This window comes from Lissotriton helveticus, chromosome 3_1 (assembly GCF_964261635.1).
Source record: "Lissotriton helveticus chromosome 3_1, aLisHel1.1, whole genome shotgun sequence".
In the NCBI taxonomy this organism is placed as follows: Eukaryota; Metazoa; Chordata; class Amphibia; order Caudata; family Salamandridae; genus Lissotriton; species Lissotriton helveticus.
In genome coordinates, this window is record NC_136061.1 from 785,861,569 (window position 1) to 785,877,990 (window position 16,422).

Sequence of the window (16,422 nt, forward strand, 5' to 3'; positions counted from 1 at the left end):
AAAGAGAGAGGCAGTGGATTGAGGCTGTGGGGGAGAGACTTGGGAAGGGAGTAGTGGAAGGATGCCGTGTTGGTAAAGGGTAAAGGCAGAATTCGGCAGAGGAAAAGAACAAAGAAAGGGAAAGTGAGATGATATGAAAGAAAGGGGCCGGAGTCAAGAGAATATGAGTTAAATAAAGTACGAAGGAAGTGAGCAGAATAAAGTGCAGCAAAACAAACAAATCACATAATCACTACATATGGGGGGATCAAAATTAAAGCAATTTTGAAATATCCCCAGCAAAGCAATCAATCAATCCCCGCAAAGCTACACACAGTGAGGATCGCTAGGCTCAGGAACAAAAGTACCGGGTTATCAAACTGCACATATTCTCAAGTTGGGTGCCTTGTTAAAAACAGTCCAGCGAATCAAATAATCATAGCACAAATACACAAAAGGAGGTCATGGGCCATAGTGTAAAAAAGGGGCTAGGAAGGCAAAGGAATATGAGGTTGTATCGAGGTTGACACAAAAATCACCACAAGATTGGCAGTGAAAGAGAACTAAAGGGGTAAAAAAAATAAAACATATAAGACATATTGTAACTGGCGCTTGTTAGAAACATCAAAAGTAAAACCATAAAAAGCATATGAGGGGCAGATCGAAAAATTAACAGAACATGTAGGATAAAATAAATATAGGGGGACGAAGTTCAGGATTAGGCCACGAGGTGGATGATGGGTCTTCCCAGGGGATTATTCCTGTCTTTGTGGATCTTTGGGAGAAGGTACATGACAGGCAATATGGGATGGTCTTTTTTAAGAAATCTAAATTCCTCCAATTCAAGGAGTCCCTTATTTTTCCATTCTTGTAGCTTCTCCCAAATCATGATGATACTAGTATTATACTCACTCCTGCTGGAAGTACTGTAAGTATTGTCATCATGTAATTGTCTTAAGGCTTCCTTGATGTACATGTCTTTAGGTAGTATGACAATATTGCCACCTTTGTCCGCTGGTCTGACTATTATATTCTCATCTTTGGCTAGATCTTCCATAGCTTTTTTCTGTGTGTTGGTCAGGTTATGTCTGAAATTTTTCATTTTCTTTGGCCAATTTTTTTGTCTGAATTTTAGCAAATCATTACTTACTAGATCTTGGAAAGTGTCTATATTGTCATGGGGCATTTTGGGGACAAAGGTAGATGGGGGTTTGAAATTGCTACGTGCTGCCTTGTTGTGCCTGATTTCTAATTCATCAAGAATCAATAAAGTGTCTCTACTATTCAGAGTTACATCTGGATCATTTTGTAACTCATGGAGGATTGTTATGGTGTCAATATCCCCTATAGCTAGTCCCTGTTCTTGTGTGGCTCTCTCTGTATAGTTTGGTTCTCCACTGCTGATGGCTTGAGTTTATGCCATTTTTTAAGTTTTAACTTACGACAATATTTAAAAACATCAAATCTGCTGTCCACATAGTTCATTGGTACTGTTAGGCAAAATGACAATCCTAAGCATAAAGTTTGTTTGTCTTTGTTACTGATAGTCTTAGAGCTTAGATTAACAATGGTTTGATTTGGGGGCGCTAGGTGGCGCACTTGTGTATGGACGCCTTTTCGTGAGGCTCTCACAGCCTGGCGACATCGATCCTTTATTTGATCCTTTAATCGGTGACTGATCGGGCTGACACTGCTACCACCTGTTAAGGGGGCTGCACAGCTACTCCGGTATAATTTTTGGGCCGTTTGCTCGTAGCCCGAGGCTGGTGGAGACTCCTCCGTTTCCAGCAACCCAGACTGCTGGAAGACTCGACGCAGCCGGGCGGCTTGCTGCACAATGCGAGACCGAGGATCTGGTGAAGTCTGCAGGGCCCTGAATGGCGCGAAAATCACGGAGCGGCGGCAGCGGAAGACGCTATCAATGATCCTCTCCCCATAGCGGTGCCTCGAAGCTTGCAGTGGTGCAGCCCTGCCCTCCTGTCCACTCAGGTACTCACTGCAGCTTACTTGCTCCCCTAGATACTCTGTTTGCCGCCGAGCGCGGTCATCGTCCTGCTGAAGGCTATCGGAGGTGGCAGCCATCTCGGGAACGGCCCTCCTAATACCTGCGCGACCTCCAGGGGATCCACATTAACCTACCCTCAAAGCGTGGAGGGCATCGCTGAGCACGCTACACTGAGCGCGAATGCTGTTAGCTCTTGGGAGCTACTGAGGAACCTGCTACCGTCTGGGGGGCCCGTCATCTCGGCAGTTGATCCGCTGTCTGCCCCTTGACTGCGGGGTGCGTGGAGCGGGAAGCGCTGGGAGGAGTCCGTGGCTACGGCCATTGTTGAGGTTATACTACGCTTTTTCTACTGCTGCACAGGGTGCCCCCCTTTCCCCCACCATCCACTGGCGCTGGTTGTGCCCTGAGGTGAGAACGCACAGTGGCGTGGTAGAGACTAGAGACACTGGTTGTACCGAACGCTTGGGGGCTGCAGTGGTTCGCCATCCTTGGAGGCATGGACTAGGGTTTTACAACCTGTTGGTCCTTATTGTCTGCATCCAACGCCCCACACCTACTTATTAACAACCCGAGTGAGGAGGCTGCTTCATGCTACTGGCTGCACTGCGCGCCTGACTCCCGGGCACTAGCATTGGTGAAACTGCAGCCTCATCGCCCTGAACGCAATTAGCGCACGGTGAGACGACTGTGTGGTGGAATCGCTGGAGGGCTCCCAGGTCTGAGTTGGGGGGGCGATCAGTGACCGGGGGAGACGACAGACACCTGCCTTCATCTCGCTTTGAACCCCAAATGGGTGCCGATCCCTGCTGGCGCTCGTCAGGGCGATAGAGACACTGGGCTGATTCTGACCGACGGGCTTGCACATAAGCGGTGAACTACCTGCCCGATACACTGCGCTCTGTGCTGCTAGTGAGTGCTCGGTGGTGAAGATGGGCCGACCTGATGCGCGTCAGCCGAAGCTCACATTTGATGCTACGAAGAAGACAACTCGCACCAGTCCGGAACAACAGCAGCAGATAGAGACTAGTAATCCTACTGGTAGTCAGGCGACCACCTCCACAGATGTCCAGGAAATCCTTCGTGAGATGCGCCAGGGATTCGCGACTATCGCGGATAAGGTGGACAGAATGTCGTCCCGGATGGACGCTGTAGTTCACAAGCTGGATGTTCATGAGGGGAGATTGAAGGAGGTGGAACAGCGGATCTCGGATGTTGAAGATACCTCAGGACAACATACGACACGACTTACGCGGATGGATGACCTACTGTGCACAATAGCGGCAAAGAACGAAGATTTGGAGGCGAGGAGTCGACGTAATAACATACGCGTAGTGGGAATTCCGGAATCCACCAATGTGGGCAAAATGGAGGACTATGTGGAAAAACTCCTGTTGGCTGCAGTAGGCTCGGAAGCATTCTCCCCCCAGTTCATCGTAGAGAGGGCGCATAGATCCCTGGGACCAGTACCCAAGCCGGGCATGAAACCGAGACCTATCATAGCCCGCTTGCTGAACTATAGGGATAGAGACACAGCGCTATGGGCGGCTCGGACCTCCAACTCCCTCAACTATGATGGTAACAATTTCACGATCTATCCTGATTTTACGCCTATGGTCCAGGAGGAACGGCGCAAGTTCCTGGACGTTAAAGCGAAACTTCGTACTCTTCAAGTGGATTACGCATTACTCTATCCGGCTAGACTACGGATCACTTATCAGGGACGCCAAAAGTTCTTTACGAAACCGCAGCAAGTTGAGGATTTTATCAAACATTTTAAACGTACGGCGCTCCAGAATAGAGATGGGATGGCTGCACCTGACCGCAGAAACGACCATATGGAGGATGAGGAACAGTGAACTCATGATTCCTGCACTTCAGATATCAACCTGGTTTCTGTATGTGAGTACTATGATGTGGACTGCTTTATGGCGATGGATATGATCATCGACCTCTATTTCTCTTAATCTTTAAGGTGGGTGGGGGTGTTGGCCCGAAACAAGCTGGTCTCGATCCTCGTCGCCAGGTACCCCCCTCTCTCCCCGCTGGCTATGTGTGTTCTGCCGTTGGGAACTTGAGGAGAAGAGGGGGTGCTGTGTTGCCACCTGGAATGCTACCTAGCGGGTATTACCCATACGGTTACTGTTGTTGCAGGGTATGTTATCACCCTCGGTTGTTGAGGGATTCGGGGAGGGGAAGGGTGGAAGACTACACTGGCGAGTTGGGGATGCCTCTGTGGGAGGTGGGTGGGGAATGGGGGAAAGTGTGGGAGTTATGTGACTTGGTTGAATGTGAAATACACAAGCAGGCTGACACAGCGGTATACTGGAGGGATGCGAGAGGGACTGATGATTGTGATACACTGCAGCTATGGGTGGTGCATTGTACAATCCTAAAGCAGGCTAAAGCAGGTCACAACGGGTGCAGGAATTGTTAACCAATGTACTTTCATATCATGGAATGTGCGTGGACTGAAGGATGCACGGAAACGTAGGCAACTGTTGGCATACTGGGATAGACATAATGTGCAGGTGGTTATGCTACAAGAAACTCACAACCCCCCGGCAGCTGATTCCCCATTCGGCGCGAGATGGGCAGGAGTGAGGGCTTTCTCAAACTACTCATCATATGCCAGGGGTACTGCTATTCTTATACACCGGACCCTTCCGTTCACACTGCAGGGTCAGCTCATTGATAAGGAGGGAAGATATGTGATTGTGTGGGGGAGGCTGGGTGGGGAAACGATTACCATTGCCAATTGTTATGCCCCCAATGTCGATGATCCTCACTTTTTCACGCTGCTTTGGGGAGGTATAATGGATGTGGGCTCCAGGTACCTGATATGGGGTGGAGACTTTAATGTTGCCCTGCACCCGAGGTTGGACAGAGCGGACGGTTGCTCAACATACCATACTAGGGCGAAGGATTCCCTTCGGGGGATAGTTGAAGAGGGGGAATTGATCGATAGTTGGAGACGATTGCATCCTGATATACTAGATGGCACGCACTTCACTTCATACACTGGAACATGGGCCAGAATCGATTATATTTTTGTATCCATGAATCTAGCACCACATATTTTGCACTCTCAACATTTGCCCAGGACGCATTCTGACCATTGCCCAGTTCTAACGACTCTAGACATGCCCGGATTTAATAAACCACGCCCGCCTTGGCGCTTGCACCCTAGCATTCTGGTAGATACTGTCTTCCGTGAAGAACTTAGGGCCGACATAGAAGAGTTCTTTCCCCGGAACAAAGATACCATGGATACTGTAGAGACAGTCTGGGAAGCTTTCAAGGTTACGGTGAGGGGATGGTGCATTGCAAAGAGCTCTGGAGTGCTGAGGGATATCCAATGTGTTCTCAGTAAGTTAGAGGAAGACCTAAAGGCACTGGAGAACTGCATGGTACAGGGGGCTGCTGGGGAAGTACAGCGCGAGTTCAGGGCTAAGTTGTCGGAGTACGAGGCAGAAGCGCAAAGAGAGGTACTATTCAAGGGGAAGTACTGGCGGGCCCGCGCTTACAACGAGGGAGGGAGACCGGGCAGAGCGCTTTCCATGGCAGTGCGGGTGGCACGAGGCTCAAATACTATCCTAGAACTGACCACAACGGATGGGGAGGTACACAGGGATTCTGTTGGGATCCTGGATACGCTCCAAACACACTATGAAGAACTCTACACTTCACGGGCGACTGGGGGCTTTGACCTGGATAATTATCTGGGGGATATCGCGCTCTGCTGGATAAGCGACGCCCACAGACAATTTCTGGGCGTGCCACTTGAGTTGGACGAGGTGCGGGATGCCATTATGTCCTTGGGCAACGGGAAGGCACCGGGTCATGATGGTCTACCCGCAGAATTTTATAAATGTTATGTAGATGTCATGGCACCAGTTTTGCGGGAGGTGTTTGAAGATGCCTTAGAGGTGGGTGTGCTTCCGAGATCCATGCGTGAGGTGATCATCACATCTCTACTTAAACCGGGAAAAAATGCTGCACACTGTGACTCGTATCGCCCACTGTCGCTCTTGAACTGTGATGCCAAAATTTTGGCCAAGGTGCTTGCGACGAGACTATCCTTGCTCATGACCACACTCATCTTGCCTGATCAGTCCGGATTTGTCCCTACGAGATCGACCTCACACAATCTTCGTACTGTTTTCTCCCTGATCCAAACGGTTCACCCTGAGATCCCTCTTGCCGCAGTTTTTTTAGATGCATCGAAAGCCTTCGATTCTGTGGAATGGGGGTTCCTATTCACGGTCTTGCAAAGATGGGGTTCCCCCGATATTTGTAAATTGGGTACGGTTGTTATACACGGCTCCAACGGCGAGAGTACTTGCGAACGGCCGATTATCTGACGCTTTTGCAATAACAAGAGGCACCCGTCAGGGGTGTCCCCTCTCCCCTCTACTGTTTGCTGTGGCGATAGAGCCGCTGGCCTGTCGAATCCGGCAGCTTCATAAAGCCAGTGCCTTCAATTACCATCAGTGCCAGCTTTCCATTTCGCTATATGCTGACGATGTCACTCTGTACGTCAAAGATCCCCGTTCTAACTTGAATGCATTATTGCGGGAGTTTGTTGCCTTTGGAGGCCTCTCTGGCGTCTCTATTAACTGGGGTAAATCCCAACTCTTCCCTTTGACACCAGCTGTATCGGAATTCCCGCTGGAGTACCCTCTTGAGTGGTGCACCTCTGAGCTGCGCTACCTGGGAATACAAATATCGAGAGACAGGGGAGATACCTTGCGATCGAACTACGGAGTGGCTATTACTAAGCTAGCGGACTCAGTGACCAGATGGATTAAACTGCCCTTGTCGATGGCGGCGAGAATCTCCCTCATAAAAATTGTGGTTTTGCCGCGTTTCCTATACTTGTTCCTCAACATTCCTTACCACCCAGGCGCATTCTTCTTCAAAACTTTGCGCTCTGAGCTTATACGTCTTGTATGGGGGAGCAGGCAGGCACGACTCCGCTTGGCAGTCATGACACAACCATATAGGGTGGGAGGATTTGACGTGCCCGACTTCGAGGTATACTACTTGAGTGCTCAGGCACACTACCTATATTATTGGATGAAACCGACTGCCTTCATGCCGCAGGTAGCGGCGAAAGACTGGATAGCTCATCCACTACCGCTGGTTGGCGTGGTTCATGCCCCTACATCGGAACTGGATATGCATTCTAATACAGTGACCTGTACGATGGATGCATGGCATAGAATAGGGAGAAGGTTGCAAGCCCCATTACTGTATACAGCTCGGATGCCACTATCTTATCATCCGCGGATAGCGCTCCTTCAGGAGGTGGGATTCCAGCGACTGTGTCGTCGGCTAAATATTCGTACGTGGGGTGATCTCTTCCGCGACGGAATATTCCGGTCTCGAGAGGACTTCTTTGGGGAAGGTTCACATAACCCTTTGGAATTGTTTTATTATCTACGGCTACGGGAAGGCCTAAGAGCCTTACTGCCAGAGTACCCTCGTGAACCTCCCAGTGTAGCCCCACTTACAGTAGTGCTGAATAGCGCTGATGGTGCGCATTTAGTGTCTAATATATATAGAAGCCTGCGAGAGGACCTACCTGTTGTGGAGAGTGCGGCCAGGGCGCATTGGTCATCGGATCTTGGCAGGGAAGTCACGGACGAGCAATGGGAGTACTGTTGTGACCTGTCGGGAGCAGTGATGGCAAGTTGTCGCTTTAAAATTATACATTATAAGTTCCTCCATAGGTTGTTCTATGCGCCGGCTAGGAAGTTTAGATTTGGCCTGATTGACTCGGATAGATGCGAGAGATGTGGTCAGGAAGGGGCGGATTTCTTTCATTTAGCGTGGAGCTGTCCACGAGTGCAGGAGTACTGGTCACAGGTTTGTGAGGGTATCTCCCTTATGATAGATGATGCTTTGGCCTTAGATCCACAGTTGTTCCTACTGGGATACACCGCGAAGGTTACACGGACGGTTAGGAAATATACTAATGTGGCAATATTGCTGGCAAGGAGACACCTGGCATGTAGATTGGGCCGGGGCCGGGCTCCTAAATTCAAAGACTGGTTGCATGACATGTTATACTGTCAGGAACAGTACAGGATATTCTCGGAATTGTAGCCTCTTAACTCTAGGCCGGCTGACATTTGGGGCCCTCTGCAGACTTACCTTCTCACCACTACAACACAAGGGGAGGAGGACATTACCACTGAAGATATCACCCTAATGGCTGAACCAGTTTAAACTCACATACAATGTCTTGACCTGGGATGGACGGGGAGGACTGCTATATGTCTATGCTGTTTCTGATTTCTGTAATACGAGAATTATATGCACATGTAGTTGTGACAGATATGTGGGTTCATGCCTAATAAGTCTTGTCCACTGTAACGTCCCTTTGCCCAGCTCCTTAGTCTATCGGCTGTAAACTTTGATTATCATTTTTTCCTCAATTATGTAATCCTAATGGATTAAGTGCTGGATGGGTACTTTACCCCCTTACCTACCGAAGTGTCGAACTGATTATTGGCTCTATCACCTCCAATCCCGTTTTGCCGTTAACAATCACCCAGATGCAGATTCCCCAGTGCTTAGGCCTGTTATGCTTGGACCAATACTTTACTGTGTCTCTGTTGACTACCCATGACTACCCCTCCATCTATATGTTCATAACTGATAGAAGCTCCAATGTGTCAATGTATGTGTATCGCTGCCGGCCATATATGGTTGTAGGCACACTGCTGTGTATCTGCGTTTGAATGACAATAAAAGTTTATAATAAAAAAAAAACAAAAAAAAAACAATGGTTTGATTTACCATTTCATCATCCATTAGAGGTTTTTCTTAGAGCGTGTTTTTCTTCCCATGTACTCCGTATTTTTCTCTTTTCTTTCTTCTTTGTCTAATTCATTTCTTCCTCTTCCTCTTGTATTTCTTCCTCTTCCCCTTCCTCTTCCCCTCGGTTTCGGTGAGTCTTCCATTTGGTTCATTCTGGACATAGATCTTGTTGTTTGCCGGCTCTCCTTCATGAGCCGGTATTCGTCTAAAAAATTCGTTTTTGGATGGGTGACTCTTTCTGTGTCTGACAATAAACTTTCCGAGGTTCTGTTGCCATCTGAGTCCTCTGTGTTAGTGTCACTTACACTGGTCACTTCTTCCTCTTGTCTAGTTGGTTTATGTCTTGTGTCGCCTGTTCTGTTTTGTCCGTCTCATATAGATGATCGTATTTCTTACTATAAGTCAGAATCCTCCCTGACTCATAGTCTCCACAATCTCTATGTAATTTGCGTTGTTTGCGCATTTTATTATCATCCTCCATGATTTTTAATCTTTTCTTCATTTCATCTAGAAATTTCATAATGGTTTACTGATCTTCATGTGTGTTTAGAATAGATTTGATTTGCTCTATTTCAATTTTGATTTTTTTTCTCTGTCTGACCAGGCGTACTTAACCAATATTTCTAGCATGTTTTTTGAGCTTGTGGCGGAATTATTGGACCAGTCTTCTTACATTTGGGGATCCGGTGAGTCATATGAGGGAGAGATATAAATTCTTAATCCCCGGGGGTACCATTAATTTATCTATGTAGTCTTGCAATGACGTTGCCTCCCAACATTTGGAGGTTTCTTTTTTTTGAAGTTTCTCAAACCTCCTTAGTGTCTCCATGATGGTTTTCTCTGCTGATGTTTGTATTTGTATAGTCTTTCCAACTCCTGGGGCCCCTAGCAAAGAGTGTCAGGGCTGCCTCTCTCCGTTGCCTTTCTTCTTCCATCATTCATCCGAGAACCCAATGGATTCTCCTGCACCCAATCTTGTGTTCCGCGTCAGTGTTATATTCCCTCTATGCAATATAGAGTTCCCGTGACCTTAGGATATTTCTTATTTGTTGATAGATTGGGGCGTGTGTGGATTAATGGTAATGTCTTTCCTATTTAGCAATCAGTGCTTTATAAAAGATCAGATCCCGGTTAGGTTCGACCAATTCCTTCCACACCGCCTCCCTGCCCCTCAATGTTACAATCAGAGTTAGACAGTCAGTAACAGTCTTGCCCTGCAGTGCATCTCCATTGTTAAACACGCGGGTAACTGCCTCTTACCTGCACGGTGTATCCCGATCCTGGGATAGCGTGCGGTCCTCTTTATTGTTGCGGCAGGTTCTTCCTGTAATTTTAGTCCTTGGGCTGATCAAAGGCTCACATCATTTTAATCCAGTACGAGAAACTCCAAACAGTGCTCCCGATCTTCGGGGTGGTGCGAGTCCGGTGGAGAAGCCGATAAACAATATCCTCACAAAGCGTTGTTCCTCTCGCACTCTTAGAAATCCTCTGACACAATCATCACAAGCTGGGTGCAATCAAAGTGGGGGTTTATTGTAATTCAGAAACCCGCCGTGACGCGTTTCACCACTGTAGTGGCTTGTTCACACAGCATTTTCACCATAACAGTAGCCATTACACACACAGAAATGCAAACATGATAGAAGGACTACAAGCTAGAGTACAATGCTTGTTTTCTTGAGTGCCATCTTTGCGTGTTTGTTCTAGGCAGTTTATACAATACAAGGACTGTTTCATGGACTGGAATGTGAGGTGTCTTGGAAGCGTCCTATTTATCTTGAATTGTTCATGTCATGTGCCTCCGTGTCAATATGTAATTTGTTATCGCGCTCGTATCCGCTAAGTGTTCTCCATTAAGTACTAATATATCTTTTGTAATGTGTGTGTCCTCACCCGGAGAATATTGCATGTGTGGTGGTATTGGTAAATTGCATGTATCTAATATTATCTCCATGGAAATGTCCATCCTTCCATGATAATTTTATCACGTGCCTCCTACTACGCGCTATGCCTTCTGGATGTTGTGGTTCCCCACTGATGTGTGTATATTTTTCCACAGTAGTTAGGCATAGTGCCTTTTCAAATTCTGTCTGTGTATAGACCTTACTTAGTGGGTACCTGTCGGTCTAAAATTGACCTGAACCCTTAATGTATACTTAATGGAGAACACTTAGCGGATACGAGCGCGATAACAAATTACACATTGACACGGAGGCACATGACATGAACAATTCAAGATAAATAGGAAGCTTCCAAGACACTACACATTCCTATAGCAGTCCATGAAACAGTTCTTGTATTGTATAAACTGCCTAGAACAAACACACAAAGATGGCACTCAAGAAAATGAGCATTGTACTCTAGCTTGCAGTCCTTCTATCATTTTTGCATTTCTGTGTATGTAATGGCTACTGTTATGGTAAAAACGCTGTGTGAACAAGCCACTACGGTGGCGAAACGCGTCACGGCGGGTTTATGGATTACAATAAACCCCCACTTTGATTGCACCTAGCTTGTGATGATTGTGTCCGAGGATTTCTAAGAGTGCGAGAGGAACGCTGCTTTGTGAGGATATATATATATATAGATATATATATATATATCTATATATATATATATCTATATATATATAAATAAATATTCCATACGAAGACAACCAAACTTGGAGGCCCACACGCAGTGTTCAATGTTCTTTATTTCTGTAGCCATTACCTGGGAAAAAGGGCGAGATGACGCCCTAGACGCGTAGGGGAGAATTTTGGCAGAAACCCCACTGTGCAGTTGTAACTTGTTAATGAGCTGCCTAACAGAAATAAAGAACATTGAACACTGCGTGCGGGCCTCCAAGTTTGGGTGTCTTTCGTATGGATTATGTAGCGGCCTGCTTGGGTCGCGTAGAGCCCCCACTGCAGAACAGCGGATCCAGCGTGCCACAAATGCAACGCGGACGGAGCGGTGTTTTTTCTGCGAGGTGAAGATTGAGCTCCTTTTCACTTACCAACTGGCACAGTATCCATTGTGAGTTCAAGAACTTTTAGAAATTCGGCAGCAGCTCCTACCGAGGTACACAGCATAAAGAAGTCTGAATACCATAATGCACTGAGTGCACGCCCACTGGGCGAGACTGCAAACTGAATAAAATCCCCAGCTGGCTGCCGTTCCACTGTAGCCATTACCTGGGAAAAAGGGCGAGATGATGCCCGAAACGCGTTGGGGAGAATTTTGGGGTAACCCCACTGTGCAGTTGTAACTTGTTAATGAGCTGCCTGTCAGAAATAAAGAACATTGAACACCGCGTACGGGCCTCCAAGTTTGGGTGTCCCGGAGGGCCTAATACAGCAGAAACAGCCCCTCCCAAGACACCACCTCCATCAGGTCCTCATACATGCTCAGTCTGCCCTCTACTACCGTATCTCCCCACGTTGTGTACCCCGGTGCTGTCGACTGCATGAAAAGCTTGTAGGGGTCTACAAAGCGGCGGTTCCCATAAAGGTAAACTAAGTGTAAATGGTATCCCTCTATATCCATGATGGATAAATATTCCCTCCAGCGTCGCACTGCCACCTTTACTAGGAACTTTCTTTTTTTCTGAGTTTTATGTAGCTCAAACTTGACCCAAAGGAATTGGGTATCAGAGCCCTTTATATGAGCACCAATTGTTTACACAAGGACACATTCATTTTTGTTAGGCAAGGGGAGATTAAGTGATTTGCCCAGCTTCACAGGATGTTGAGCTTCTTTGCCGAGACTCGAACCCGGTTCCCCAGATTTGGGATCAACCGCCCTAGCCTTTAGGCTACATCCTCTCCCCAATTTGGGAAACATGCAGCATGAAGGACACGTCAAGAACCAATCAAGTACCGAGCCATTCTCAAGATCGAACCCTAGTGTGTCCTTTTCAGGAGAGGACACCATGTGAAGCCAACGCAGCGGCCACTGGAGTTGAGCAGCAGCGTAATAAAAGTCATAGTTGGGGACATCCAGATCCTATACTTACAATACCGGGGTCAACTCAGTCTTTACCTTATGCCTCTTATGGCCCCAAATCAGGGAGGCAAGTAGATGTTGCAATTCCTGAAAAAAAGCTTTCTTTAGTATCACTGGTAGATCCTCAAAAAAATGAAAAAGATGCAGGAGTATTAACAACTTCTCTATGGACACTTTGCCCATAGGAGACAGCGGTAACTGTCTCCAAAAGGGTAGTGAGTGGCAGATGGAGGTGAGTGCTTTTCCAAGGTTATCCTCTATCAGATCTCGTTCTAGATGGTAAACATGAATCCCTAGTTATTTAAATGTGTCATAAGCCCATGGCAGGGGTAAATGCACATCCAATTCACACATATGCACTGGCATCTGCAATAATGGGAAACGGCACGACTTCCCCCAATTGATCTGGAGTCTGGATACCCGGCCAAAGTCGTCCAAAGCAGACATGACTAAAGGTAAGAGCAGTGGGTCTGCTCTCTGATAAATCAGGCTATCATCGCCATACATAGAGACTATCTGGGAGTGATCTGCAGTCTGGTATTCGCAAGCAGTCGCCAGTTCCTGCTACAGACAAGCTAAGGGGTCCATGGCCAGGGCAAACAACATGGGAGACAGGGGGAAACCCTGTCTAGTGCTGTGTTCAATGGGAAAATCGGTCGAGATAATATTACCTGTGCGTACCCTGGCCATGGGGACACTGTAGAGAACCCAGATCCATGAGCAGAATTCTGGGCCAAACCTTATCTTCAGCAGGACACCTTGTCGATAGATCGATTCCAGATTGTCCAACGCCTTCTCTATATCCAAGGAGGCCACCCAGAAGTGAGTGTCCATTGTACAGGCCCAATCCATGTCACTAAACAACAGGCAGATATTGAGAACTGTATTCCTACCCAGAATAAATCTGTTCTGATCTGTATGGATCACTGGGTGCACCACTGGAGTCAGCCTGTTCGTCTACACCCTCTCCAACACCGTATAGTCAAGATTCAGGAGAGACAGTGGGTAATAGGACACTACCTCTAGCGGGTTTCTTCCCGGTTTCGAAAGAACTGTGATTAAAGCCATCTGAATACTCTTCGACAGCCCACCACACTCCATGGCTCGCATGGCTCGCTTATATGAAGTCAACAATCGCGGCACCAAAATGGCACAGGAGGAGGCATAAAATTCAATAGTTAGCCCATTGGTGTTTTGCCCCTGGCAATGTGTTTTTATGACTAAAAAGATCTCTTCAAGAGTCAGTGGTGTGTCAAACTCTTGTATCAATAGTGGATTAAGAATGAGAGTCCTAAGAGGCTGTAAATAAGTGAGGATCACCTCAGGTGTCACATCTAGTGGATCCCAATATAACTTCTCCTAATAATTTAAAATTCTTTATTGATGTCTATCTGAGAGTTCACTATGAGCCTGGCAATGGAATGAATAGCTCCAATAAGAGTATATGGGCATTCTGATTTCAGCAGCCATGCTAATAAAACACTGGTTTAGTTTCCCAAGTCTTGTTGTCACTTGGTGTATTCTTTGAAGTCAAAAGTGACTAGCCATCCAGACAAATCCCTATAATCTAATCTGCCTTAATGCCCGCCAGTACCGGGTATGTGGTCGGGTTGACTACACACTCCATTTCTACCAATTTCAGCCTACCCTCTAGGTCTAGTAATTTCCTCTGTGGGGTGTGTCGTATAACATATTGTGTAGTCATGCACAGACCCCACACCACCACCTTGAATTCAACCCTCACATCCGACGCAGATCACACATTCTCCTTAAAGTAGTTCCCCTACACTCTTCCAGAGCACTGTGTCTGGTAATGCCCGGGGCAGTAGACACCAGGTAGGTATGGATGAACGAGGTCTCCCCCAAAGAAAGGATACTAACAGGGGGCAGTGATCAGACAGTGTCCTTCCCAAATATTCTGCCCCCTGCATGTACTCACTAGTGTCCCATTACCATTGATCAGATCAATTCTGGTATGGAAGGGATGCAATGCAGAGTAATGGGAGTATTCATGCTTATGTGTGTACAATGTATGCTATATATCTAATATTTGCCCATTCTGAGTCCACTGATGCAGGTGTTTAGTGGTGTTGTGGGATTGCGCTCCCTGAACAGGAGGGGTGGATTTATCTAAATCCAGGTATGGGACACAGTTGAAGTCTCCAAACCAGAATGTATGTGTGTGCTGTACGAAGAAGAGCTGGTGTTAGTGTGGTCAAAAAGGGCTGGTCCACTTTAGGAGCATACAGTACAACCAGGGTGAGGGGTTCCCCATGTAGTGTACCCTCTGTAAGAAAATTTCGTCCCTCTGGGTCAATCAAGATATGTTCTGGGACAAACGTGACTCTTGGAGCAACCCATAATGCAACTCCTCTAGCATAGGCAGAGTAAGTGTCCCTAATACAAGGCCTCACCAGCGTTTGTGCAATTTTGGAGTTCCCCGGCAGTTGAATTGTTATATTTCTGAGTTAGGCCCATTTAGCGAAGCTGCTTATTTCTTATATTGTCATCACAGTTAACATTTCCAGCCGTGAATTTTTGCACATATTTGCATGCACGACAATGTTGGATTAGTTTCTCTCAAACTAAACTTGTATTTACATCTAGCTTTGCACAACATTATCACAATGCCCTGAACATCATGCGCAAGGTCTCGTTTTTCTCTACATACAAATGTCACCTCTATCTTCATCCACTGGCGACAGGGCTATCTACATATTAACAACATCTCTAATCCATGCGCACATTGCAATTATGCTTTCTATTATAAAATATGAGCATCCCGATAGATTAGTAAAGTACACACTGAGGGTCCTTGCATGCTGCGAAATCGCCACGCAGCAGTCTGACATCTTGTGAGGGGTGTCCAGTTCACGACCAAGACTGAGTCCTTCACTCTATTCCATCAAGTAATGGGTTTGGATCGTCCCTTGGGGGGATTCTTGGCTTTACACCTACTCACACTCTAGGTACACCTAGAGTAGGGTTTGCATAGTAGGAGTACGCTTGAGTACTGCCTTGTTTTATATGAGTGCATATATACATTATTTCGCTCCATGGTAGAACTATATCTACTATTTACGCTTTTGGTGCTTGTAATCACGTTTATCTGCTTCTGTCTACTAATCATTGCAGCGCACGTATTTTTTGCAAGAATTATGTTGATTCAATAAATATGATGGAAAACGTCCTACTGTGTATTTTCTATAGATTTCTCTTAGAATAAGTGAGCATGAGTGACTGAGTGAAAAAATTCTGTACTGTTTCCATGATTCCTGAGGGGGCAGGGTTGTCATGTTCAGTAGTTTCCAGAAACCATTCGCTCCCTGGTAAGGTTGGGGGGCTTACGGTGGCACTGTGAGCTAGCTGATTTATAGGCCAACATATCCTGCGGGTGTGTCTTGAATAAGTCTTTACATCAAGCCCTTAGTTTATGTTGTCAAAACAATGCACAGGTCCAACGGATTGGTAGAAACTACACAACAAAATGGGTCTCTTGTAAGCAGGCGAACTGGATGTGACAACTTCTTACATAAGAGTGGATCTTGTAGAAAAATACCAATCAATAAACAAAGAACAAACATTGAGAATAATCCCCAACAAACACCAAATCTCAGCCCATACCC